This window comes from Dromaius novaehollandiae, unplaced genomic scaffold (genome assembly GCF_036370855.1).
Source record: "Dromaius novaehollandiae isolate bDroNov1 unplaced genomic scaffold, bDroNov1.hap1 HAP1_SCAFFOLD_64, whole genome shotgun sequence".
Classification (NCBI taxonomy): Eukaryota; Metazoa; Chordata; class Aves; order Casuariiformes; family Dromaiidae; genus Dromaius; species Dromaius novaehollandiae.
The window spans coordinates 1-26,823 of NW_026991421.1; the positions used below are offsets into that span (position 1 = coordinate 1).

The 26,823-nt window shown below is 58.6% G+C and overlaps 4 long non-coding RNA genes across 4 annotated transcripts; all 4 read right to left on the reverse strand.

Moving 5' to 3' along the window:
• Window positions 1-99: 99 nt before the first annotated feature.
• LOC135326470 (uncharacterized) lies at window positions 100-1,925 on the reverse strand. Its single transcript, XR_010386848.1, has 4 exons — window positions 1,811-1,925; window positions 1,232-1,398; window positions 876-1,039; window positions 100-464 (listed from the first exon to the last, which is right to left on the reverse strand). It is a non-coding gene; the product is annotated as an uncharacterized LOC135326470 (long non-coding RNA).
• A 5,949-nt stretch (window positions 1,926-7,874) lies between these two features.
• On the reverse strand, window positions 7,875-9,698 carry LOC135326469 (uncharacterized). The gene is made up of 4 exons (XR_010386847.1): window positions 9,586-9,698; window positions 9,007-9,173; window positions 8,651-8,814; window positions 7,875-8,239 (listed from the first exon to the last, which is right to left on the reverse strand). It is a non-coding gene; the product is annotated as an uncharacterized LOC135326469 (long non-coding RNA).
• Window positions 9,699-15,648: 5,950 nt separating this feature from the next.
• LOC135326471 (uncharacterized) lies at window positions 15,649-17,472 on the reverse strand. The gene is made up of 4 exons (XR_010386849.1): window positions 17,360-17,472; window positions 16,781-16,947; window positions 16,425-16,588; window positions 15,649-16,013 (listed from the first exon to the last, which is right to left on the reverse strand). It is a non-coding gene; the product is annotated as an uncharacterized LOC135326471 (long non-coding RNA).
• Window positions 17,473-23,436: 5,964 nt separating this feature from the next.
• On the reverse strand, window positions 23,437-25,269 carry LOC135326456 (uncharacterized). The gene is made up of 4 exons (XR_010386846.1): window positions 25,123-25,269; window positions 24,544-24,710; window positions 24,188-24,351; window positions 23,437-23,776 (listed from the first exon to the last, which is right to left on the reverse strand). It is a non-coding gene; the product is annotated as an uncharacterized LOC135326456 (long non-coding RNA).
• Window positions 25,270-26,823: the final 1,554 nt, after the last annotated feature.

The window sequence follows — 26,823 nt, forward strand, 5'->3', positions numbered from 1 at the left end:
CCTCCCCTTACCTGCGATATCCAAAGAGTCACCGCCGCACCAGTGTCTGTCCGTCCGTCTGTCGGGGAAGGGTCAGCTCCTGCCCCTGCCCTCGACGTGGCAGGTGTCCAAGTAGCCTCCCCCCAGTGCTTTTTCCTTCAGGGCTAGGATTCAGCTCGGAGAGCTGAGAGGAAAATGCCTGATCCCGCCTGCCTGCACTTCTGCCCTAACCCAGGCCAGAGCCCCTCAGGTTACGTAGTCCTCAGCGCTGCCTCGGGGAGGCCGAAATAACTGCTAACGGTCATTAGCGATACTTACCTTAGCTACCCGTGCCAGAAAGCCTCCTCCTGTAGCAGTTCCTGGTGATATCGAGGGGCCGCTGCATTCTGGCTTCCTTGTTTCATCCCGTCCCTTCGGTATTAGCCACAAGCAAACGCTTGTCCGTCTCTTCTCTTCGTCAGCATTTGCTGTCCTTGGTTCCATCTCTGTAAGGAAGCGATAAACTCGCGTTTTACTTCCAGTGAAACGCTTAGGTTTATGCATGATCTTTTTCTCTTTACCCTGTTTTCTTTTTCCCCCTTTTTTTTCTTTTTTTTCTTCTTCTTTTCCTTAAGGGAAAGGTCTTAATACGGCACTTTGCACCATACGTTGCAGGGTAAACGGTCTGGAAACGTTACACACAGCAATTAGGGCTAGGTTATTAGGCAGGCGGGCACGTCGCCTAATACCTACCTAACGCCATCTTCCACAAAACCTTATTTTTATTCCGCTTCAGTGTTATTGTTACTGTTCGCAAACCCTCGTATGCATGCGCTTAACCGACAACTCTCTCCGTCTTTAACTACGTGGAGGAACGACAGCCCTCGATTTGCCTGTCTCCCTTTCAAACCTATTACCTTTTTGAGACTGCTCCTAGCTTCCTCTTACTCTTGGATGCTGGCCTCACAGGCGACGACCAAAACGAACAACTGGATCGCTAGGTCTAGCCCCCTCTCTTCAAGATGTGCCCCTTCGGGGCTTACGTTTCTCGGTCTCTTCAACTTCAGCCGTGGCAATTAATCTAAAAAAGTAAGTATGACATCTATTCCTTTCCGTAGCTGCGTGTACGATAACAAAGCAAAAGAGAAACAGCCAAAGCAAAGCTAAGGCACATACAGGGAACAGCAGCCACAGGGTAGGAACGGGTTACTCAGTCCTCAGCGCTGCCTCGGGGAGGCCGGAATAACTGCTAACGGTCATTAGCGATACTTACCTTAGCTACCCGTGCCAGAACGCCTCCTCCTGTAGCAGTTCCTGGTGATATCGAGGGGCCGCTGCATTCTGGCTTCCTTGTTTCATCCCGTCCCTTCGGTATTAACCACAAGCAAACGCTTGTCCGTCTCTTCTCTTCGTCAGCATTTGCTGTCCTTGGTTCCATCTCTGTAAGGAAGCGATAAACTCGCGTTTTACTTCCAGTGAAACGCTTAGGTTTATGCATGATCTTTTTCTCTTTACCCTGTTTTCTTTTTTCCCCTTTTTTTTCTTTTTTTTTCTTCTTCTTTTCCTTAAGGGAAAGGTCTTAATACGGCACTTTGCACCATACGTTGCAGGGTAAACGGTCTGGAAACGTTACACACAGCAATTAGGGCTAGGTTATTAGGCAGGCGGGCACGTCGCCTAATACCTACCTAACGCCATCTTCCACAAAACCTTATTTTTATTCCGCTTCAGTGTTATTGTTACTGTTCGCAAACCCTCGTATGCATGCGCTTAACCGACAACTCTCTCCGTCTTTAACTACGTGGAGGAACGACAGCCCTCGATTTGCCTGTCTCCCTTTCAAACCTATTACCTTTTTGAGACTGCTCCTAGCTTCCTCTTACTCTTGGATGCTGGCCTCACAGGCGACGACCAAAATGAACCACCGGATCCCGAGGTCTTGCTGCTTCTCTTCGAGATGTCCCCCTTCGGTGGGCTACCCTGCCAAACAAACCAAAAAGACTGCCGAGGCCGTGAGGGTACCAGATTTTCAGACCGCTTCTCCGAGGCTTTCGGGGTGACTGACGTCACCACTTCGCTTCACGTTACTCTCAGCTACCTTCGTCTATTACTTAGGGCTAAACCTGTTTCTGTTTGCAGAGGGGCTTGTTGCTTGTTTAAACTTGACATATAGTCCATAACCTGCTCTGCATGCTCCCTAGTCCCTTCTGCTTTTGCAACACTTGTGGTAATTCAAGGCGGTAATTAAGAGTCCCCATTGTCCCATAGGCTGGAGCGAGACATCGCTGCTGCTCTGAGGAGGTGCCTAAAAGCCACGCTGTTTTTGCTAGCATCACTGGGGCTTCCCAGAGCCCATCGGTGTTCTCTTTGGCTTTTCCCGAGCCTTTTAGGTTTTTTAGGCTATTCCTTAGCCCGCCATTTTAGGGCAATGTTCTCCTTAAGCACTGCGCACAGCATGATTATCCCAGATCAGCCACATCGTGCACACACAGAGGCTTCTGAGAGGCGGCTCAGAAGAAAAGAGAGAAAAATCTCTTTGTCATCCACGCATCCACCCGTCAACACTCTTCACCAGGAAGTGCTGTAAGTTCCTGTTTCTCTAAAGCGGGACTGAGTCGAGGCAGAGACGCAGATCGCACCCCATCTTTGCTAGAACGCCTCACTGCTGCGGGGACTGGGTCTGGCAGCAGTTTGAGGAATGTTTGGGGCCTTGGACAGAGTGCAGGGGAAGGTCTGGAGTCAGTGACAACATTGCGGCAGGGCTCGGAGGCGTTTTGGGGCCTGTGGGGGCGCTGGGGCAGGATTTGTGGGTGGTTTAATGGCTTTGGGGGGGGCTGGTTGCAGGAAGGGTGGGACTCTGCGGGGCCCTCAGGGCGGGGGTGCCATCCCAGATGCGTAGTGAGCACATAGGGGTGCCCTACGTGGCTCTCAGCTCGGCAGCAGGAGCCACCGGTCTCCCACCCCACCAGACAGGGGAGCGGGGCAGGGGGTGGGGGGAGAGGAGGTGGAGGGATCTATGAGCTCGCAGAGAACGCCAGAGGAGGCAGCAGGGAACTCACCAAGGACCCCGCGTCCCAGACGAGAGGAGGCATCAGGCTGCCGTGCCGCTGCTGGAGACATCCAGACCCCCGCACAGACACCCCCCCACACACTCCTCCAGGCTGCGTCCGCAGGGGCAAGCGCACGGCCCGGCCCGCGCTGGGGAGGAACCGGGGCCCTACAGGCGACACACGCAAAAGGGAGAGTCAGAGCCGCGCTCCGGCAGACCCGGCGCCGCGCAGACCCGGCGCGACGCGGCACGGCGCTGGGCCCGACTCCCACCCCCCCGCCCCGCCCCGCCGCCTCCACGCAGCGACGGCCCCGGCTGGCAGGACACAGCCCGACACCCGCGGCCACCCGAAGGCACACGCTCGCCTCACCTCGCCTCACCGCGGCCCCCACATGCTCGACTCCAGGCCGCCTCTGCCCTCGCCCGCCGCCGTCCAGCAAAAACACCCGCCCTGCTCGCCGCCATCTTGCCCGCCACCGCACCACGCGTGCGCCGGCCGCCCAGGGCTCGCGCCGCCGCACCGCGCGTGCGCCGCCCAGGACCGCACGGGAGGGGCGGGGGAGCGCAGCGCGAGGCAGGCGAGACCCGCAATGGCGCCCTCGCGTGGTCGCAGCGCCGCACTGCAGCCGGCCGGCTCCCGCGCGCAAACCGCAGCCCGACGCGCCACCCCGGCGCTCAGGCCGAGCAGCCAGCGCCCCAAGGCTGCTTCTGCCCGCGCCCAAGAGAGCGGCGGGCATCAGCGAGCAGGCGCTGGGGCTGCCCCGGGGAGAGAGTGCCGCGGAGCAGCTCCGAGACGGCACTGCCCGTCCCTGCGCCCCCAGGAAGCACCGAGAAGGAAAAGCCCTCTCGGGAAAAGCGCTCCCGGTCCGTGAGCACCGGGCAGGGGGCACGAGCGCGGCCCCTTCGCTTACCTGTCCCCGAGAGAGCGCAGAGTAGCGGCGAACACGGCGACCGGCAGCGCGCACGTGTGCGCCGGCTGCCTGCCACGGTCTTCGTACGCAGCGGTGGCCGCCGGCGGCTGCAGTGCTGCCTTGTCGACACGCGAGGGCAGCAGTCAGCGCGCCGGAACGCAATGCGCATGCGCGCCCTCCCTCCCGCGTGCAGTGCCGCTTTTCAGACACGCGAGGGCAGCAAGGAGCAGGGCGCAGCGCTTTCCTGCCCCCATTGCAAAATACTCGCTAGACAAAAGTGGCTTGGGCTCCTCCCGAACGCTTACCTGGCTTCATTACTACAGCTATTAGGAACCGAAGTGCATAGCCTTCTAGAAAAGGGAACGACCGTCTTTTCAAAACTTCCCGTGACTCCCCAGACTTGTCACTGCTTTGCATCAGCAGCCAGCTTCTTCCAACCCAGCCGCAAGAAACATTTTGCCTTCCAGGCAGAACTTTCTGCTCCCCGGGGGGTCCAAAGGAAACCCGTCATTCGCTACTGTCTGTCAAAACGTACCGGAAGCCCTCAAATACAGGACAAGACGCCTTCTCTAAGGAAGCTGACTACTAGGTCTGCTTCACGGCAGCTTCTCCCCAGTATCAGGGTCCACTCAATAAACAAAATAGTACGAGAATGTCTTAATCTGCTCCAAGTGCTTTCGTATAGAGAACAACATCAAAACGAGGTATTATTGCATTTAGCCTCCACTACACGTGCTACCCCAGCGCCACGGACTTGCTTTAAAGCATCAGTGACGTACGCGGTCTGGCAGTAATTAATATTCACAGAATGAATACGCACTCGATCGAGTACGGGTGTTCATAAAAAGCTTTGCCAGTGCGTCACTAGGTAACAAACCTAGACAAGCAGCTATTTGCCCTGATCCTTCGGCTTACATTTCTTCTGCCGGATGTAGTCAAACGTACCTGAACGCAGTGGCCTTGCGAGGCAGCGACATGGTGTCCGTGGGGTGGCTGTTCCAGGGTCTCTCGGGCTGTTCCAGGGTCCTCGGACAGCAATGGTGCTGGTCGACTTTCCCTTGCGCTGCACAGCAGGACAGCTCCGCACCGTACCCTCCCAGCACCGCCACTCCTCCCAGCAGCTGCCTAACTGGCCCCAATCCTGAGCAAAGCTACGACCCCCAGGAGCCCGCAGCACCCCTCCTACTCTTCCCGCCCTCCCCATTTCCAAGAGGGACAGCCCCAGCCCCTGGGGACAACCCTGCCTGGTGACGCTGCTGTCCGAAAAGCAGATTCGTTGCCCGCTGTGCACTAAGCCAATAATGACACGCTCAGGAGAGACATTTGCTTATTTATTTCAGAGTTGTGCAAGCCTGGCTGCTCAGTGTTTTCCCCACAAATCAAGCGCAACTTCCCCCCCCCGCCCCCCCCCCGGCCCCGGCTTTCCAAGTAGCATTTATACAAGTTGCAAGGTTCGCAACTTTCCCTCTTACACCGGTTGGTTAGTGATTTACATACAATTCTAATATTGCTTACACACCATTTTAAAACTACGCATGCTCAGGGGAGGGGTCTTCACCCAGGCACGGGTCTTTCTGACCTATGGGCGTGATTTTCTTGTATTATAATGAGGACAGTTCAGTTCGGGGATACCTCGAATTCCTTTGCTAAATTGGCAACGTCTACATAGAAAACAAAACATTTTGATTTACTATTTCTTTAAGGCTTTAGCACTTCTAGCATGGCCTTGATTAAAGAATTATTTCCTCCCAGGAAATGGGGGGAGGGGGGGGGTTCTCCTCATCTGCCTAGTTTAAACAGCAGGAACACTCTTTCTGAGCTTCCAAGGTTGTCTTGCAACACCATCGGAGATGGAAAACGCTTCCTGCCCTGTACTGGGGAAAAACAGGGGCATTCCACTGTCCCCCATGACCTGTGGGGACTCAGGCGTGAGTGACACATGTCCAGTAAGGAACAGACCCAGCGGGCACTACAGCTCCTGGCCTGCCACGCGGCCGCCTGCTGGGAACCCCGCTGGCAGGGACCTGCCGCCACCACCCCCCCGCGGGGCCACCTCGAGAGGCGCAGCATGGTCACCCAGTAGCCCCGCCTGAGAAGACTACACCTCCCAGCATACCGTGCACGCGAAAAGGGCGGCCCGGAAGCCCAGTGTCAGAAGACTACTGCTCCCGGCATGCCATGCCAAGCAACATGGCCGCCCGGAAGCCCAGTGCCAGAAGACTACCGCTCCCAGCATGCCGCGCTCAGAACAAACATGGCCAACCGGAAGCACAGTGCCGGAAGACTACTGCTCCCGGCATGCCGCGCCGAAAGCTACGGCTCCCCGCATTCCCGCACCCCAACTCCTGCCCCCCACCCGCAGCGCTGGGGCACCTTTGACCCTCGGCACATTCCGTTCCTTTCCGTCCCGCCCCCCTTCCCCTTCCCCCCTGTCCCCCCGGAAACCGCCCCAGAGCCCCGAGCGCGGCCCCGCCAGCCCCACCACCGGCCCGGGGCTCCCCCGACACCCCCGCGACCGGCCCCGCCTCAGCTCCGACACTGCCCCCGCCCCTCCACGACCCTCCTCCCCCCGCTCCCCGACACGCTCCCGAGCTGACACAGGAGACCCCCCCCCCCCCGCGCTCCTCCGACCGCGCAGTAAACCGCACCACACCCCGGCGCACCCCCTTCCTCCCCCCGCCTCCGTCGCCCCGGGACGCTCCCAGCCGCCGGGACCCCCGGCACATGCGGGACCCGCAGCCTGCAGCGCGCCTCCCCCGGCCCCGCTCACCTCCTCCACGGGGCGGCCGCTGGGCTGGTCCCGAAGGGCTGTGCTCCGTGGCAGCTCCGCTGCCCAGCTCCTGCCCCAGCGCCAGCTCCCCCCAACTGCGGCCCCAGCCCCCAAATGTGGGCCTGCCCTTGCCATCAGCCCCACCTGGGGCCTGTCCTGCCACCCAGCTCCCCCTGGCATTCATCCCAGCCCCAGGGCCCACAGCTGTGGTCCTGCAGGAACTGGGCAGGGGGCCTGGCCATCAGCCCCTTCAGGGACAGCTGGGGCTGCCAGGGCAGCAGAGGCACCCCCACTCTCCTGACAGCAGCTTGCTGAGAGCTGAAGGGAGAGCCCTGCCTGGGGTGTAGAGTGCGGAAAGGGGAGTATGCGGAGCACAAGAGAACAAATCGAGAGCTCTGGGTGCAACACAAGTCGGAAAAAAAAAAAAAAAAAAGAACAACGATAGAGCAAACAGAGTGACTCTGGGGGCACCAAAAGGAGGGCCCTGGGGCACACCCAGAAGCACCCAGAAAACTCCAGGACAGGAGAAAAAGCTAAACAGAGACCTCTGCGGCGTGCCGCAAAACACACACGGGGCCCCGGGGCGCACCGAAAGGCACACAGAGGGCTCGGGGGCAACCCAGAATGTGAACTGAGGGGTCCTGAGGGCATCAGAGGGCAAGTGCAGGGCTCTGGGGCAGACCAAAATACAGAGGAAGGGCCTTGGCGCACACCAGAGGGGTCACCAGGCACGCCGCAGGGCTCAACGCGGCTGACAGGATGGCGCCTGCAGGCTGCCCCAGGCACACGAGCGACACTGCGGAGTGCCAAAAGCAAATCCGGGAGCGGTTCGGGGACCTCACGCAGCCCTGGAGGGGCTCTGGCTGCCCTCACGATGAGGGGAAACACCCCCAAGAGCCCCGAGGGTCCAGGCAACGCAAGGGAAATTCCCCGCAGCTCTGGGAACAGCACCGGGCTCCCTGGCAAGCGCAGGCACTCCCAAGTACATGGGACTCGGGGACCAGCTCCCAGCCCCGGACACAATGCGTAACCTCCTGCCCCGGACATCGTGTTCAGGCAAACCGCCCTGGAGCTCGGCACCAGCGTGCCTCCCCTTACCTGCGATATCCAAAGAGTCACCGCCGCACCAGTGTCTGTCCGTCCGTCTGTCGGGGAAGGGTCAGCTCCTGCCCCTGCCCTCGACGTGGCAGGTGTCCAAGTAGCCTCCCCCCAGTGCTTTTTCCTTCAGGGCTAGGATTCAGCTCGGAGAGCTGAGAGGAAAATGCCTGATCCCGCCTGCCTGCACTTCTGCCCTAACCCAGGCCAGAGCCCCTCAGGTTACGTAGTCCTCAGCGCTGCCTCGGGGAGGCCGAAATAACTGCTAACGGTCATTAGCGATACTTACCTTAGCTACCCGTGCCAGAAAGCCTCCTCCTGTAGCAGTTCCTGGTGATATCGAGGGGCCGCTGCATTCTGGCTTCCTTGTTTCATCCCGTCCCTTCGGTATTAGCCACAAGCAAACGCTTGTCCGTCTCTTCTCTTCGTCAGCATTTGCTGTCCTTGGTTCCATCTCTGTAAGGAAGCGATAAACTCGCGTTTTACTTCCAGTGAAACGCTTAGGTTTATGCATGATCTTTTTCTCTTTACCCTGTTTTCTTTTTCCCCCTTTTTTTTCTTTTTTTTCTTCTTCTTTTCCTTAAGGGAAAGGTCTTAATACGGCACTTTGCACCATACGTTGCAGGGTAAACGGTCTGGAAACGTTACACACAGCAATTAGGGCTAGGTTATTAGGCAGGCGGGCACGTCGCCTAATACCTACCTAACGCCATCTTCCACAAAACCTTATTTTTATTCCGCTTCAGTGTTATTGTTACTGTTCGCAAACCCTCGTATGCATGCGCTTAACCGACAACTCTCTCCGTCTTTAACTACGTGGAGGAACGACAGCCCTCGATTTGCCTGTCTCCCTTTCAAACCTATTACCTTTTTGAGACTGCTCCTAGCTTCCTCTTACTCTTGGATGCTGGCCTCACAGGCGACGACCAAAACGAACAACTGGATCGCTAGGTCTAGCCCCCTCTCTTCAAGATGTGCCCCTTCGGGGCTTACGTTTCTCGGTCTCTTCAACTTCAGCCGTGGCAATTAATCTAAAAAAGTAAGTATGACATCTATTCCTTTCCGTAGCTGCGTGTACGATAACAAAGCAAAAGAGAAACAGCCAAAGCAAAGCTAAGGCACATACAGGGAACAGCAGCCACAGGGTAGGAACGGGTTACTCAGTCCTCAGCGCTGCCTCGGGGAGGCCGGAATAACTGCTAACGGTCATTAGCGATACTTACCTTAGCTACCCGTGCCAGAACGCCTCCTCCTGTAGCAGTTCCTGGTGATATCGAGGGGCCGCTGCATTCTGGCTTCCTTGTTTCATCCCGTCCCTTCGGTATTAACCACAAGCAAACGCTTGTCCGTCTCTTCTCTTCGTCAGCATTTGCTGTCCTTGGTTCCATCTCTGTAAGGAAGCGATAAACTCGCGTTTTACTTCCAGTGAAACGCTTAGGTTTATGCATGATCTTTTTCTCTTTACCCTGTTTTCTTTTTTCCCCTTTTTTTTCTTTTTTTTTCTTCTTCTTTTCCTTAAGGGAAAGGTCTTAATACGGCACTTTGCACCATACGTTGCAGGGTAAACGGTCTGGAAACGTTACACACAGCAATTAGGGCTAGGTTATTAGGCAGGCGGGCACGTCGCCTAATACCTACCTAACGCCATCTTCCACAAAACCTTATTTTTATTCCGCTTCAGTGTTATTGTTACTGTTCGCAAACCCTCGTATGCATGCGCTTAACCGACAACTCTCTCCGTCTTTAACTACGTGGAGGAACGACAGCCCTCGATTTGCCTGTCTCCCTTTCAAACCTATTACCTTTTTGAGACTGCTCCTAGCTTCCTCTTACTCTTGGATGCTGGCCTCACAGGCGACGACCAAAATGAACCACCGGATCCCGAGGTCTTGCTGCTTCTCTTCGAGATGTCCCCCTTCGGTGGGCTACCCTGCCAAACAAACCAAAAAGACTGCCGAGGCCGTGAGGGTACCAGATTTTCAGACCGCTTCTCCGAGGCTTTCGGGGTGACTGACGTCACCACTTCGCTTCACGTTACTCTCAGCTACCTTCGTCTATTACTTAGGGCTAAACCTGTTTCTGTTTGCAGAGGGGCTTGTTGCTTGTTTAAACTTGACATATAGTCCATAACCTGCTCTGCATGCTCCCTAGTCCCTTCTGCTTTTGCAACACTTGTGGTAATTCAAGGCGGTAATTAAGAGTCCCCATTGTCCCATAGGCTGGAGCGAGACATCGCTGCTGCTCTGAGGAGGTGCCTAAAAGCCACGCTGTTTTTGCTAGCATCACTGGGGCTTCCCAGAGCCCATCGGTGTTCTCTTTGGCTTTTCCCGAGCCTTTTAGGTTTTTTAGGCTATTCCTTAGCCCGCCATTTTAGGGCAATGTTCTCCTTAAGCACTGCGCACAGCATGATTATCCCAGATCAGCCACATCGTGCACACACAGAGGCTTCTGAGAGGCGGCTCAGAAGAAAAGAGAGAAAAATCTCTTTGTCATCCACGCATCCACCCGTCAACACTCTTCACCAGGAAGTGCTGTAAGTTCCTGTTTCTCTAAAGCGGGACTGAGTCGAGGCAGAGACGCAGATCGCACCCCATCTTTGCTAGAACGCCTCACTGCTGCGGGGACTGGGTCTGGCAGCAGTTTGAGGAATGTTTGGGGCCTTGGACAGAGTGCAGGGGAAGGTCTGGAGTCAGTGACAACATTGCGGCAGGGCTCGGAGGCGTTTTGGGGCCTGTGGGGGCGCTGGGGCAGGATTTGTGGGTGGTTTAATGGCTTTGGGGGGGGCTGGTTGCAGGAAGGGTGGGACTCTGCGGGGCCCTCAGGGCGGGGGTGCCATCCCAGATGCGTAGTGAGCACATAGGGGTGCCCTACGTGGCTCTCAGCTCGGCAGCAGGAGCCACCGGTCTCCCACCCCACCAGACAGGGGAGCGGGGCAGGGGGTGGGGGGAGAGGAGGTGGAGGGATCTATGAGCTCGCAGAGAACGCCAGAGGAGGCAGCAGGGAACTCACCAAGGACCCCGCGTCCCAGACGAGAGGAGGCATCAGGCTGCCGTGCCGCTGCTGGAGACATCCAGACCCCCGCACAGACACCCCCCCACACACTCCTCCAGGCTGCGTCCGCAGGGGCAAGCGCACGGCCCGGCCCGCGCTGGGGAGGAACCGGGGCCCTACAGGCGACACACGCAAAAGGGAGAGTCAGAGCCGCGCTCCGGCAGACCCGGCGCCGCGCAGACCCGGCGCGACGCGGCACGGCGCTGGGCCCGACTCCCACCCCCCCGCCCCGCCCCGCCGCCTCCACGCAGCGACGGCCCCGGCTGGCAGGACACAGCCCGACACCCGCGGCCACCCGAAGGCACACGCTCGCCTCACCTCGCCTCACCGCGGCCCCCACATGCTCGACTCCAGGCCGCCTCTGCCCTCGCCCGCCGCCGTCCAGCAAAAACACCCGCCCTGCTCGCCGCCATCTTGCCCGCCACCGCACCACGCGTGCGCCGGCCGCCCAGGGCTCGCGCCGCCGCACCGCGCGTGCGCCGCCCAGGACCGCGCGGGAGGGGCGGGGGAGCGCAGCGCGAGGCAGGCGAGACCCGCAATGGCGCCCTCGCGTGGTCGCAGCGCCGCACTGCAGCCGGCCGGCTCCCGCGCGCAAACCGCAGCCCGACGCGCCACCCCGGCGCTCAGGCCGAGCAGCCAGCGCCCCAAGGCTGCTTCTGCCCGCGCCCAAGAGAGCGGCGGGCATCAGCGAGCAGGCGCTGGGGCTGCCCCGGGGAGAGAGTGCCGCGGAGCAGCTCCGAGACGGCACTGCCCGTCCCTGCGCCCCCAGGAAGCACCGAGAAGGAAAAGCCCTCTCGGGAAAAGCGCTCCCGGTCCGTGAGCACCGGGCAGGGGGCACGAGCACGGCCCCTTCGCTTACCTGTCCCCGAGAGAGCGCAGAGTAGCGGCGAACACGGCGACCGGCAGCGCGCACGTGTGCGCCGGCTGCCTGCCACGGTCTTCGTACGCAGCGGTGGCCGCCGGCGGCTGCAGTGCTGCCTTGTCGACACGCGAGGGCAGCAGTCAGCGCGCCGGAACGCAATGCGCATGCGCGCCCTCCCTCCCGCGTGCAGTGCCGCTTTTCAGACACGCGAGGGCAGCAAGGAGCAGGGCGCAGCGCTTTCCTGCCCCCATTGCAAAATACTCGCTAGACAAAAGTGGCTTGGGCTCCTCCCGAACGCTTACCTGGCTTCATTACTACAGCTATTAGGAACCGAAGTGCATAGCCTTCTAGAAAAGGGAACGACCGTCTTTTCAAAACTTCCCGTGACTCCCCAGACTTGTCACTGCTTTGCATCAGCAGCCAGCTTCTTCCAACCCAGCCGCAAGAAACATTTTGCCTTCCAGGCAGAACTTTCTGCTCCCCGGGGGGTCCAAAGGAAACCCGTCATTCGCTACTGTCTGTCAAAACGTACCGGAAGCCCTCAAATACAGGACAAGACGCCTTCTCTAAGGAAGCTGACTACTAGGTCTGCTTCACGGCAGCTTCTCCCCAGTATCAGGGTCCACTCAATAAACAAAATAGTACGAGAATGTCTTAATCTGCTCCAAGTGCTTTCGTATAGAGAACAACATCAAAACGAGGTATTATTGCATTTAGCCTCCACTACACGTGCTACCCCAGCGCCACGGACTTGCTTTAAAGCATCAGTGACGTACGCGGTCTGGCAGTAATTAATATTCACAGAATGAATACGCACTCGATCGAGTACGGGTGTTCATAAAAAGCTTTGCCAGTGCGTCACTAGGTAACAAACCTAGACAAGCAGCTATTTGCCCTGATCCTTCGGCTTACATTTCTTCTGCCGGATGTAGTCAAACGTACCTGAACGCAGTGGCCTTGCGAGGCAGCGACATGGTGTCCGTGGGGTGGCTGTTCCAGGGTCTCTCGGGCTGTTCCAGGGTCCTCGGACAGCAATGGTGCTGGTCGACTTTCCCTTGCGCTGCACAGCAGGACAGCTCCGCACCGTACCCTCCCAGCACCGCCACTCCTCCCAGCAGCTGCCTAACTGGCCCCAATCCTGAGCAAAGCTACGACCCCCAGGAGCCCGCAGCACCCCTCCTACTCTTCCCGCCCTCCCCATTTCCAAGAGGGACAGCCCCAGCCCCTGGGGACAACCCTGCCTGGTGACGCTGCTGTCCGAAAAGCAGATTCGTTGCCCGCTGTGCACTAAGCCAATAATGACACGCTCAGGAGAGACATTTGCTTATTTATTTCAGAGTTGTGCAAGCCTGGCTGCTCAGTGTTTTCCCCACAAATCAAGCGCAACTTCCCCCCCCCGCCCCCCCCCCGGCCCCGGCTTTCCAAGTAGCATTTATACAAGTTGCAAGGTTCGCAACTTTCCCTCTTACACCGGTTGGTTAGTGATTTACATACAATTCTAATATTGCTTACACACCATTTTAAAACTACGCATGCTCAGGGGAGGGGTCTTCACCCAGGCACGGGTCTTTCTGACCTATGGGCGTGATTTTCTTGTATTATAATGAGGACAGTTCAGTTCGGGGATACCTCGAATTCCTTTGCTAAATTGGCAACGTCTACATAGAAAACAAAACATTTTGATTTACTATTTCTTTAAGGCTTTAGCACTTCTAGCATGGCCTTGATTAAAGAATTATTTCCTCCCAGGAAATGGGGGGAGGGGGGGGGTTCTCCTCATCTGCCTAGTTTAAACAGCAGGAACACTCTTTCTGAGCTTCCAAGGTTGTCTTGCAACACCATCGGAGATGGAAAACGCTTCCTGCCCTGTACTGGGGAAAAACAGGGGCATTCCACTGTCCCCCATGACCTGTGGGGACTCAGGCGTGAGTGACACATGTCCAGTAAGGAACAGACCCAGCGGGCACTACAGCTCCTGGCCTGCCACGCGGCCGCCTGCTGGGAACCCCGCTGGCAGGGACCTGCCGCCACCACCCCCCCGCGGGGCCACCTCGAGAGGCGCAGCATGGTCACCCAGTAGCCCCGCCTGAGAAGACTACACCTCCCAGCATACCGTGCACGCGAAAAGGGCGGCCCGGAAGCCCAGTGTCAGAAGACTACTGCTCCCGGCATGCCATGCCAAGCAACATGGCCGCCCGGAAGCCCAGTGCCAGAAGACTACCGCTCCCAGCATGCCGCGCTCAGAACAAACATGGCCAACCGGAAGCACAGTGCCGGAAGACTACTGCTCCCGGCATGCCGCGCCGAAAGCTACGGCTCCCCGCATTCCCGCACCCCAACTCCTGCCCCCCACCCGCAGCGCTGGGGCACCTTTGACCCTCGGCACATTCCGTTCCTTTCCGTCCCGCCCCCCTTCCCCTTCCCCCCTGTCCCCCCGGAAACCGCCCCAGAGCCCCGAGCGCGGCCCCGCCAGCCCCACCACCGGCCCGGGGCTCCCCCGACACCCCCGCGACCGGCCCCGCCTCAGCTCCGACACTGCCCCCGCCCCTCCACGACCCTCCTCCCCCCGCTCCCCGACACGCTCCCGAGCTGACACAGGAGACCCCCCCCCCCCGCGCTCCTCCGACCGCGCAGTAAACCGCACCACACCCCGGCGCACCCCCTTCCTCCCCCCGCCTCCGTCGCCCCGGGACGCTCCCAGCCGCCGGGACCCCCGGCACATGCGGGACCCGCAGCCTGCAGCGCGCCTCCCCCGGCCCCGCTCACCTCCTCCACGGGGCGGCCGCTGGGCTGGTCCCGAAGGGCTGTGCTCCGTGGCAGCTCCGCTGCCCAGCTCCTGCCCCAGCGCCAGCTCCCCCCAACTGCGGCCCCAGCCCCCAAATGTGGGCCTGCCCTTGCCATCAGCCCCACCTGGGGCCTGTCCTGCCACCCAGCTCCCCCTGGCATTCATCCCAGCCCCAGGGCCCACAGCTGTGGTCCTGCAGGAACTGGGCAGGGGGCCTGGCCATCAGCCCCTTCAGGGACAGCTGGGGCTGCCAGGGCAGCAGAGGCACCCCCACTCTCCTGACAGCAGCTTGCTGAGAGCTGAAGGGAGAGCCCTGCCTGGGGTGTAGAGTGCGGAAAGGGGAGTATGCGGAGCACAAGAGAACAAATCGAGAGCTCTGGGTGCAACACAAGTCGGAAAAAAAAAAAAAAAAAAGAACAACGATAGAGCAAACAGAGTGACTCTGGGGGCACCAAAAGGAGGGCCCTGGGGCACACCCAGAAGCACCCAGAAAACTCCAGGACAGGAGAAAAAGCTAAACAGAGACCTCTGCGGCGTGCCGCAAAACACACACGGGGCCCCGGGGCGCACCGAAAGGCACACAGAGGGCTCGGGGGCAACCCAGAATGTGAACTGAGGGGTCCTGAGGGCATCAGAGGGCAAGTGCAGGGCTCTGGGGCAGACCAAAATACAGAGGAAGGGCCTTGGCGCACACCAGAGGGGTCACCAGGCACGCCGCAGGGCTCAACGCGGCTGACAGGATGGCGCCTGCAGGCTGCCCCAGGCACACGAGCGACACTGCGGAGTGCCAAAAGCAAATCCGGGAGCGGTTCGGGGACCTCACGCAGCCCTGGAGGGGCTCTGGCTGCCCTCACGATGAGGGGAAACACCCCCAAGAGCCCCGAGGGTCCAGGCAACGCAAGGGAAATTCCCCGCAGCTCTGGGAACAGCACCGGGCTCCCTGGCAAGCGCAGGCACTCCCAAGTACATGGGACTCGGGGACCAGCTCCCAGCCCCGGACACAATGCGTAACCTCCTGCCCCGGACATCGTGTTCAGGCAAACCGCCCTGGAGCTCGGCACCAGCGTGCCTCCCCTTACCTGCGATATCCAAAGAGTCACCGCCGCACCAGTGTCTGTCCGTCCGTCTGTCGGGGAAGGGTCAGCTCCTGCCCCTGCCCTCGACGTGGCAGGTGTCCAAGTAGCCTCCCCCCAGTGCTTTTTCCTTCAGGGCTAGGATTCAGCTCGGAGAGCTGAGAGGAAAATGCCTGATCCCGCCTGCCTGCACTTCTGCCCTAACCCAGGCCAGAGCCCCTCAGGTTACGTAGTCCTCAGCGCTGCCTCGGGGAGGCCGAAATAACTGCTAACGGTCATTAGCGATACTTACCTTAGCTACCCGTGCCAGAAAGCCTCCTCCTGTAGCAGTTCCTGGTGATATCGAGGGGCCGCTGCATTCTGGCTTCCTTGTTTCATCCCGTCCCTTCGGTATTAGCCACAAGCAAACGCTTGTCCGTCTCTTCTCTTCGTCAGCATTTGCTGTCCTTGGTTCCATCTCTGTAAGGAAGCGATAAACTCGCGTTTTACTTCCAGTGAAACGCTTAGGTTTATGCATGATCTTTTTCTCTTTACCCTGTTTTCTTTTTTCCCCTTTTTTTTCTTTTTTTTCTTCTTCTTTTCCTTAAGGGAAAGGTCTTAATACGGCACTTTGCACCATACGTTGCAGGGTAAACGGTCTGGAAACGTTACACACAGCAATTAGGGCTAGGTTATTAGGCAGGCGGGCACGTCGCCTAATACCTACCTAACGCCATCTTCCACAAAACCTTATTTTTATTCCGCTTCAGTGTTATTGTTACTGTTCGCAAACCCTCGTATGCATGCGCTTAACCGACAACTCTCTCCGTCTTTAACTACGTGGAGGAACGACAGCCCTCGATTTGCCTGTCTCCCTTTCAAACCTATTACCTTTTTGAGACTGCTCCTAGCTTCCTCTTACTCTTGGATGCTGGCCTCACAGGCGACGACCAAAACGAACAACTGGATCGCTAGGTCTAGCCCCCTCTCTTCAAGATGTGCCCCTTCGGGGCTTACGTTTCTCGGTCTCTTCAACTTCAGCCGTGGCAATTAATCTAAAAAAGTAAGTATGACATCTATTCCTTTCCGTAGCTGCGTGTACGATAACAAAGCAAAAGAGAAACAGCCAAAGCAAAGCTAAGGCACATACAGGGAACAGCAGCCACAGGGTAGGAACGGGTTACTCAGTCCTCAGCGCTGCCTCGGGGAGGCCGGAATAACTGCTAACGGTCATTAGCGATACTTACCTTAGCTACCCGTGCCAGAACGCCTCCTCCTGTAGCAGTTCCTGGTGATATCGAGGGGCCGCTGCATTCTGGCTTCCTTGTTTCATCCCGTCCCTTCGGTATTAACCACAAGCAAACGCTTGTCCGTCTCTTCTCTTCGTCAGCATTTGCTGTCCTTGGTTCCATCTCTGTAAGGAAGCGATAAACTCGCGTTTTACTTCCAGTGAAACGCTTAGGTTTATGCATGATCTTTTTCTCTTTACCCTGTTTTCTTTTTTCCCCTTTTTTTTCTTTTTTTTTCTTCTTCTTTTCCTTAAGGGAAAGGTCTTAATACGGCACTTTGCACCATACGTTGCAGGGTAAACGGTCTGGAAACGTTACACACAGCAATTAGGGCTAGGTTATTAGGCAGGCGGGCACGTCGCCTAATACCTACCTAACGCCATCTTCCACAAAACCTTATTTTTATTCCGCTTCAGTGTTATTGTTACTGTTCGCAAACCCTCGTATGCATGCGCTTAACCGACAACTCTCTCCGTCTTTAACTACGTGGAGGAACGACAGCCCTCGATTTGCCTGTCTCCCTTTCAAACCTATTACCTTTTTGAGACTGCTCCTAGCTTCCTCTTACTCTTGGATGCTGGCCTCACAGGCGACGACCAAAATGAACCACCGGATCCCGAGGTCTTGCTGCTTCTCTTCGAGATGTCCCCCTTCGGTGGGCTACCCTGCCAAACAAACCAAAAAGACTGCCGAGGCCGTGAGGGTACCAGATTTTCAGACCGCTTCTCCGAGGCTTTCGGGGTGACTGACGTCACCACTTCGCTTCACGTTACTCTCAGCTACCTTCGTCTATTACTTAGGGCTAAACCTGTTTCTGTTTGCAGAGGGGCTTGTTGCTTGTTTAAACTTGACATATAGTCCATAACCTGCTCTGCATGCTCCCTAGTCCCTTCTGCTTTTGCAACACTTGTGGTAATTCAAGGCGGTAATTAAGAGTCCCCATTGTCCCATAGGCTGGAGCGAGACATCGCTGCTGCTCTGAGGAGGTGCCTAAAAGCCACGCTGTTTTTGCTAGCATCACTGGGGCTTCCCAGAGCCCATCGGTGTTCTCTTTGGCTTTTCCCGAGCCTTTTAGGTTTTTTAGGCTATTCCTTAGCCCGCCATTTTAGGGCAATGTTCTCCTTAAGCACTGCGCACAGCATGATTATCCCAGATCAGCCACATCGTGCACACACAGAGGCTTCTGAGAGGCGGCTCAGAAGAAAAGAGAGAAAAATCTCTTTGTCATCCACGCATCCACCCGTCAACACTCTTCACCAGGAAGTGCTGTAAGTTCCTGTTTCTCTAAAGCGGGACTGAGTCGAGGCAGAGACGCAGATCGCACCCCATCTTTGCTAGAACGCCTCACTGCTGCGGGGACTGGGTCTGGCAGCAGTTTGAGGAATGTTTGGGGCCTTGGACAGAGTGCAGGGGAAGGTCTGGAGTCAGTGACAACATTGCGGCAGGGCTCGGAGGCGTTTTGGGGCCTGTGGGGGCGCTGGGGCAGGATTTGTGGGTGGTTTAATGGCTTTGGGGGGGGCTGGTTGCAGGAAGGGTGGGACTCTGCGGGGCCCTCAGGGCGGGGGTGCCATCCCAGATGCGTAGTGAGCACATAGGGGTGCCCTACGTGGCTCTCAGCTCGGCAGCAGGAGCCACCGGTCTCCCACCCCACCAGACAGGGGAGCGGGGCAGGGGGTGGGGGGAGAGGAGGTGGAGGGATCTATGAGCTCGCAGAGAACGCCAGAGGAGGCAGCAGGGAACTCACCAAGGACCCCGCGTCCCAGACGAGAGGAGGCATCAGGCTGCCGTGCCGCTGCTGGAGACATCCAGACCCCCGCACAGACACCCCCCCACACACTCCTCCAGGCTGCGTCCGCAGGGGCAAGCGCACGGCCCGGCCCGCGCTGGGGAGGAACCGGGGCCCTACAGGCGACACACGCAAAAGGGAGAGTCAGAGCCGCGCTCCGGCAGACCCGGCGCCGCGCAGACCCGGCGCGACGCGGCACGGCGCTGGGCCCGACTCCCACCCCCCCGCCCCGCCCCGCCGCCTCCACGCAGCGACGGCCCCGGCTGGCAGGACACAGCCCGACACCCGCGGCCACCCGAAGGCACACGCTCGCCTCACCTCGCCTCACCGCGGCCCCCACATGCTCGACTCCAGGCCGCCTCTGCCCTCGCCCGCCGCCGTCCAGCAAAAACACCCGCCCTGCTCGCCGCCATCTTGCCCGCCACCGCACCACGCGTGCGCCGGCCGCCCAGGGCTCGCGCCGCCGCACCGCGCGTGCGCCGCCCAGGACCGTGCGGGAGGGGCGGGGGAGCGCAGCGCGAGGCAGGCGAGACCCGCAATGGCGCCCTCGCGTGGTCGCAGCGCCGCACTGCAGCCGGCCGGCTCCCGCGCGCAAACCGCAGCCCGACGCGCCACCCCGGCGCTCAGGCCGAGCAGCCAGCGCCCCAAGGCTGCTTCTGCCCGCGCCCAAGAGAGCGGCGGGCATCAGCGAGCAGGCGCTGGGGCTGCCCCGGGGAGAGAGTGCCGCGGAGCAGCTCCGAGACGGCACTGCCCGTCCCTGCGCCCCCAGGAAGCACCGAGAAGGAAAAGCCCTCTCGGGAAAAGCGCTCCCGGTCCGTGAGCACCGGGCAGGGGGCACGAGCACGGCCCCTTCGCTTACCTGTCCCCGAGAGAGCGCAGAGTAGCGGCGAACACGGCGACCGGCAGCGCGCACGTGTGCGCCGGCTGCCTGCCACGGTCTTCGTACGCAGCGGTGGCCGCCGGCGGCTGCAGTGCTGCCTTGTCGACACGCGAGGGCAGCAGTCAGCGCGCCGGAACGCAATGCGCATGCGCGCCCTCCCTCCCGCGTGCAGTGCCGCTTTTCAGACACGCGAGGGCAGCAAGGAGCAGGGCGCAGCGCTTTCCTGCCCCCATTGCAAAATACTCGCTAGACAAAAGTGGCTTGGGCTCCTCCCGAACGCTTACCTGGCTTCATTACTACAGCTATTAGGAACCGAAGTGCATAGCCTTCTAGAAAAGGGAACGACCGTCTTTTCAAAACTTCCCGTGACTCCCCAGACTTGTCACTGCTTTGCATCAGCAGCCAGCTTCTTCCAACCCAGCCGCAAGAAACATTTTGCCTTCCAGGCAGAACTTTCTGCTCCCCGGGGGGTCCAAAGGAAACCCGTCATTCGCTACTGTCTGTCAAAACGTACCGGAAGCCCTCAAATACAGGACAAGACGCCTTCTCTAAGGAAGCTGACTACTAGGTCTGCTTCACGGCAGCTTCTCCCCAGTATCAGGGTCCACTCAATAAACAAAATAGTACGAGAATGTCTTAATCTGCTCCAAGTGCTTTCGTATAGAGAACAACATCAAAACGAGGTATTATTGCATTTAGCCTCCACTACACGTGCTACCCCAGCGCCACGGACTTGCTTTAAAGCATCAGTGACGTACGCGGTCTGGCAGTAATTAATATTCACAGAATGAATACGCACTCGATCGAGTACGGGTGTTCATAAAAAGCTTTGCCAGTGCGTCACTAGGTAACAAACCTAGACAAGCAGCTATTTGCCCTGATCCTTCGGCTTACATTTCTTCTGCCGGATGTAGTCAAACGTACCTGAACGCAGTGGCCTTGCGAGGCAGCGACATGGTGTCCGTGGGGTGGCTGTTCCAGGGTCTCTCGGGCTGTTCCAGGGTCCTCGGACAGCAATGGTGCTGGTCGACTTTCCCTTGCGCTGCACAGCAGGACAGCTCCGCACCGTACCCTCCCAGCACCGCCACTCCTCCCAGCAGCTGCCTAACTGGCCCCAATCCTGAGCAAAGCTACGACCCCCAGGAGCCCGCAGCACCCCTCCTACTCTTCCCGCCCTCCCCATTTCCAAGAGGGACAGCCCCAGCCCCTGGGGACAACCCTGCCTGGTGACGCTGCTGTCCGAAAAGCAGATTCGTTGCCCGCTGTGCACTAAGCCAATAATGACACGCTCAGGAGAGACATTTGCTTATTTATTTCAGAGTTGTGCAAGCCTGGCTGCTCAGTGTTTTCCCCACAAATCAAGCGCAACTTCCCCCCCCCCGCCCTGGCTTTCCAAGTAGCATTTATACAAGTTGCAAGGTTCGCAACTTTCCCTCTTACACCGGTTGGTTAGTGATTTACATACAATTCTAATATTGCTTACACACCATTTTAAAACTACGCATGCTCAGGGGAGGGGTCTTCACCCAGGCACGGGTCTTTCTGACCTATGGGCGTGATTTTCTTGTATTATAATGAGGACAGTTCAGTTCGGGGATACCTCGAATTCCTTTGCTAAATTGGCAACGTCTACATAGAAAACAAAACATTTTGATTTACTATTTCTTTAAGGCTTTAGCACTTCTAGCATGGCCTTGATTAAAGAATTATTTCCTCCCAGGAAATGGGGGGAGGGGGGGGGTTCTCCTCATCTGCCTAGTTTAAACAGCAGGAACACTCTTTCTGAGCTTCCAAGGTTGTCTTGCAACACCATCGGAGATGGAAAACGCTTCCTGCCCTGTACTGGGGAAAAACAGGGGCATTCCACTGTCCCCCATGACCTGTGGGGACTCAGGCGTGAGTGACACATGTCCAGTAAGGAACAGACCCAGCGGGCACTACAGCTCCTGGCCTGCCACGCGGCCGCCTGCTGGGAACCCCGCTGGCAGGGACCTGCCGCCACCACCCCCCCGCGGGGCCACCTCGAGAGGCGCAGCATGGTCACCCAGTAGCCCCGCCTGAGAAGACTACACCTCCCAGCATACCGTGCACGCGAAAAGGGCGGCCCGGAAGCCCAGTGTCAGAAGACTACTGCTCCCGGCATGCCATGCCAAGCAACATGGCCGCCCGGAAGCCCAGTGCCAGAAGACTACCGCTCCCAGCATGCCGCGCTCAGAACAAACATGGCCAACCGGAAGCACAGTGCCGGAAGACTACTGCTCCCGGCATGCCGCGCCGAAAGCTACGGCTCCCCGCATTCCCGCACCCCAACTCCTGCCCCCCACCCGCAGCGCTGGGGCACCTTTGACCCTCGGCACATTCCGTTCCTTTCCGTCCCGCCCCCCTTCCCCTTCCCCCCTGTCCCCCCGGAAACCGCCCCAGAGCCCCGAGCGCGGCCCCGCCAGCCCCACCACCGGCCCGGGGCTCCCCCGACACCCCCGCGACCGGCCCCGCCTCAGCTCCGACACTGCCCCCGCCCCTCCACGACCCTCCTCCCCCCGCTCCCCGACACGCTCCCGAGCTGACACAGGAGACCCCCCCCCCCCCGCGCTCCTCCGACCGCGCAGTAAACCGCACCACACCCCGGCGCACCCCCTTCCTCCCCCCGCCTCCGTCGCCCCGGGACGCTCCCAGCCGCCGGGACCCCCGGCACATGCGGGACCCGCAGCCTGCAGCGCGCCTCCCCCGGCCCCGCTCACCTCCTCCACGGGGCGGCCGCTGGGCTGGTCCCGAAGGGCTGTGCTCCGTGGCAGCTCCGCTGCCCAGCTCCTGCCCCAGCGCCAGCTCCCCCCAACTGCGGCCCCAGCCCCCAAATGTGGGCCTGCCCTTGCCATCAGCCCCACCTGGGGCCTGTCCTGCCACCCAGCTCCCCCTGGCATTCATCCCAGCCCCAGGGCCCACAGCTGTGGTCCTGCAGGAACTGGGCAGGGGGCCTGGCCATCAGCCCCTTCAGGGACAGCTGGGGCTGCCAGGGCAGCAGAGGCACCCCCACTCTCCTGACAGCAGCTTGCTGAGAGCTGAAGGGAGAGCCCTGCCTGGGGTGTAGAGTGCGGAAAGGGGAGTATGCGGAGCACAAGAGAACAAATCGAGAGCTCTGGGTGCAACACAAGTCGGAAAAAAAAAAAAAAAAAGAACAACGATAGAGCAAACAGAGTGACTCTGGGGGCACCAAAAGGAGGGCCCTGGGGCACACCCAGAAGCACCCAGAAAACTCCAGGACAGGAGAAAAAGCTAAACAGAGACCTCTGCGGCGTGCCGCAAAACACACACGGGGCCCCGGGGCGCACCGAAAGGCACACAGAGGGCTCGGGGGCAACCCAGAATGTGAACTGAGGGGTCCTGAGGGCATCAGAGGGCAAGTGCAGGGCTCTGGGGCAGACCAAAATACAGAGGAAGGGCCTTGGCGCACACCAGAGGGGTCACCAGGCACGCCGCAGGGCTCAACGCGGCTGACAGGATGGCGCCTGCAGGCTGCCCCAGGCACACGAGCGACACTGCGGAGTGCCAAAAGCAAATCCGGGAGCGGTTCGGGGACCTCACGCAGCCCTGGAGGGGCTCTGGCTGCCCTCACGATGAGGGGAAACACCCCCAAGAGCCCCGAGGGTCCAGGCAACGCAAGGGAAATTCCCCGCAGCTCTGGGAACAGCACCGGGCTCCCTGGCAAGCGCAGGCACTCCCAAGTACATGGGACTCGGGGACCAGCTCCCAGCCCCGGACACAATGCGTAACCTCCTGCCCCGGACATCGTGTTCAGGCAAACCGCCCTGGAGCTCGGCACCAGCGTGCCTCCCCTTACCTGCGATATCCAAAGAGTCACCGCCGCACCAGTGTCTGTCCGTCCGTCTGTCGGGGAAGGGTCAGCTCCTGCCCCTGCCCTCGACGTGGCAGGTGTCCAAGTAGCCTCCCCTCAGTGCTTTTTCCTTCAGGGCTAGGATTCAGCTCGGAGAGCTGAGAGGAAAATGCCTGATCCCACCTGCCTGCACTTCTGCCCTAACCCAGGCCAGAGCCCCTCAGGTTACGTAGTCCTCAGCGCTGCCTCGGGGAGGCCGAAATAACTGCTAACGGTCATTAGCGATACTTACCTTAGCTACCCGTGCCAGAAAGCCTCCTCCTGTAGCAGTTCCTGGTGATATCGAGGGGCCGCTGCATTCTGGCTTCCTTGTTTCATCCCGTCCCTTCGGTATTAGCCACAAGCAAACGCTTGTCCGTCTCTTCTCTTCGTCAGCATTTGCTGTCCTTGGTTCCATCTCTGTAAGGAAGCGATAAACTCGCGTTTTACTTCCAGTGAAACGCTTAGGTTTATGCATGATCTTTTTCTCTTTACCCTGTTTTCTTTTTTCCCCTTTTTTTTCTTTTTTTTCTTCTTCTTTTCCTTAAGGGAAAGGTCTTAATACGGCACTTTGCACCATACGTTGCAGGGTAAACGGTCTGGAAACGTTACACACAGCAATTAGGGCTAGGTTATTAGGCAGGCGGGCACGTCGCCTAATACCTACCTAACGCCATCTTCCACAAAACCTTATTTTTATTCCGCTTCAGTGTTATTGTTACTGTTCGCAAACCCTCGTATGCATGCGCTTAACCGACAACTCTCTCCGTCTTTAACTACGTGGAGGAACGACAGCCCTCGATTTGCCTGTCTCCCTTTCAAACCTATTACCTTTTTGAGACTGCTCCTAGCTTCCTCTTACTCTTGGATGCTGGCCTCACAGGCGACGACCAAAACGAACAACTGGATCGCTAGGTCTAGCCCCCTCTCTTCAAGATGTGCCCCTTCGGGGCTTACGTTTCTCGGTCTCTTCAACTTCAGCCGTGGCAATTAATCTAAAAAAGTAAGTATGACATCTATTCCTTTCCGTAGCTGCGTGTACGATAACAAAGCAAAAGAGAAACAGCCAAAGCAAAGCTAAGGCACATACAGGGAACAGCAGCCACAGGGTAGGAACGGGTTACTCAGTCCTCAGCGCTGCCTCGGGGAGGCCGGAATAACTGCTAACGGTCATTAGCGATACTTACCTTAGCTACCCGTGCCAGAACGCCTCCTCCTGTAGCAGTTCCTGGTGATATCGAGGGGCCGCTGCATTCTGGCTTCCTTGTTTCATCCCGTCCCTTCGGTATTAACCACAAGCAAACGCTTGTCCGTCTCTTCTCTTCGTCAGCATTTGCTGTCCTTGGTTCCATCTCTGTAAGGAAGCGATAAACTCGCGTTTTACTTCCAGTGAAACGCTTAGGTTTATGCATGATCTTTTTCTCTTTACCCTGTTTTCTTTTTTCCCCTTTTTTTTCTTTTTTTTTCTTCTTCTTTTCCTTAAGGGAAAGGTCTTAATACGGCACTTTGCACCATACGTTGCAGGGTAAACGGTCTGGAAACGTTACACACAGCAATTAGGGCTAGGTTATTAGGCAGGCGGGCACGTCGCCTAATACCTACCTAACGCCATCTTCCACAAAACCTTATTTTTATTCCGCTTCAGTGTTATTGTTACTGTTCGCAAACCCTCGTATGCATGCGCTTAACCGACAACTCTCTCCGTCTTTAACTACGTGGAGGAACGACAGCCCTCGATTTGCCTGTCTCCCTTTCAAACCTATTACCTTTTTGAGACTGCTCCTAGCTTCCTCTTACTCTTGGATGCTGGCCTCACAGGCGACGACCAAAATGAACCACCGGATCCCCAGGTCTTGCTGCTTCTCTTCGAGATGTCCCCCTTCGGTGGGCTACCCTGCCAAACAAACCAAAAAGACTGCCGAGGCCGCGAGGGTACCAGATTTTCAGACCGCTTCTCCGAGGCTTTCGGGGTGACTGACGTCACCACTTCGCTTCACGTTACTCTCAGCTACCTTCGTCTATTACTTAGGGCTAAACCTGTTTCTGTTTGCAGAGGGGCTTGTTGCTTGTTTAAACTTGACATATAGTCCATAACCTGCTCTGCATGCTCCCTAGTCCCTTCTGCTTTTGCAACACTTGTGGTAATTCAAGGCGGTAATTAAGAGTCCCCATTGTCCCATAGGCTGGAGCGAGACATCGCTGCTGCTCTGAGGAGGTGCCTAAAAGCCACGCTGTTTTTGCTAGCATCACTGGGGCTTCCCAGAGCCCATCGGTGTTCTCTTTGGCTTTTCCCGAGCCTTTTAGGTTTTTTAGGCTATTCCTTAGCCCGCCATTTTAGGGCAATGTTCTCCTTAAGCACTGCGCACAGCATGATTATCCCAGATCAGCCACATCGTGCACACACAGAGGCTTCTGAGAGGCGGCTCAGAAGAAAAGAGAGAAAAATCTCTTTGTCATCCACGCATCCACCCGTCAACACTCTTCACCAGGAAGTGCTGTAAGTTCCTGTTTCTCTAAAGCGGGACTGAGTCGAGGCAGAGACGCAGATCGCACCCCATCTTTGCTAGAACGCCTCACTGCTGCGGGGACTGGGTCTGGCAGCAGTTTGAGGAATGTTTGGGGCCTTGGACAGAGTGCAGGGGAAGGTCTGGAGTCAGTGACAACATTGCGGCAGGGCTCGGAGGCGTTTTGGGGCCTGTGGGGGCGCTGGGGCAGGATTTGTGGGTGGTTTAATGGCTTTGGGGGGGCTGGTTGCAGGAAGGGTGGGACTCTGCGGGGCCCTCAGGGCGGGGGTGCCATCCCAGATGCGTAGTGAGCACATAGGGGTGCCCTACGTGGCTCTCAGCTCGGCAGCAGGAGCCACCGGTCTCCCACCCCACCAGACAGGGGAGCGGGGCGGGGGGTGGGGGGAGAGGAGGTGGAGGGATCTATGAGCTCGCAGAGAACGCCAGAGGAGGCAGCAGGGAACTCACCAAGGACCCCGCGTCCCAGACGAGAGGAGGCATCAGGCTGCCGTGCCGCTGCTGGAGACATCCAGACTCCCGCGCAGACACCCCCCCACACACTCCTCCAGGCTGCGTCCGCAGGGGCAAGCGCACGGCCCGGCCCGCGCTGGGGAGGAACCGGGGCCCTACAGGCGACACACGCAAAAGGGAGAGTCAGAGCCGCGCTCCGGCAGACCCGGCGCCGCGCAGACCCGGCGCGACGCGGCACGGCGCGGCGCCGGGCCCAACTCCCCCCCCCCCGCCCCGCCCCGCCGCCCCCACGCAGCGACGGCCCCGGCTGGCAGGACACAGCCCGACACCCGCGGCCACCCGAAGGCACACGCTCGCCTCGCCTCACCTCACCTCACCGCGGCCCCCACATGCTCGACTCCAGGCCGCCTCTGCCCTCGCCCGCCGCCGTCCAGCGAAAACACCCGCCCTGCTCGCCGCCATCTTGCCCGCCACCGCACCGCGCGTGCGCCG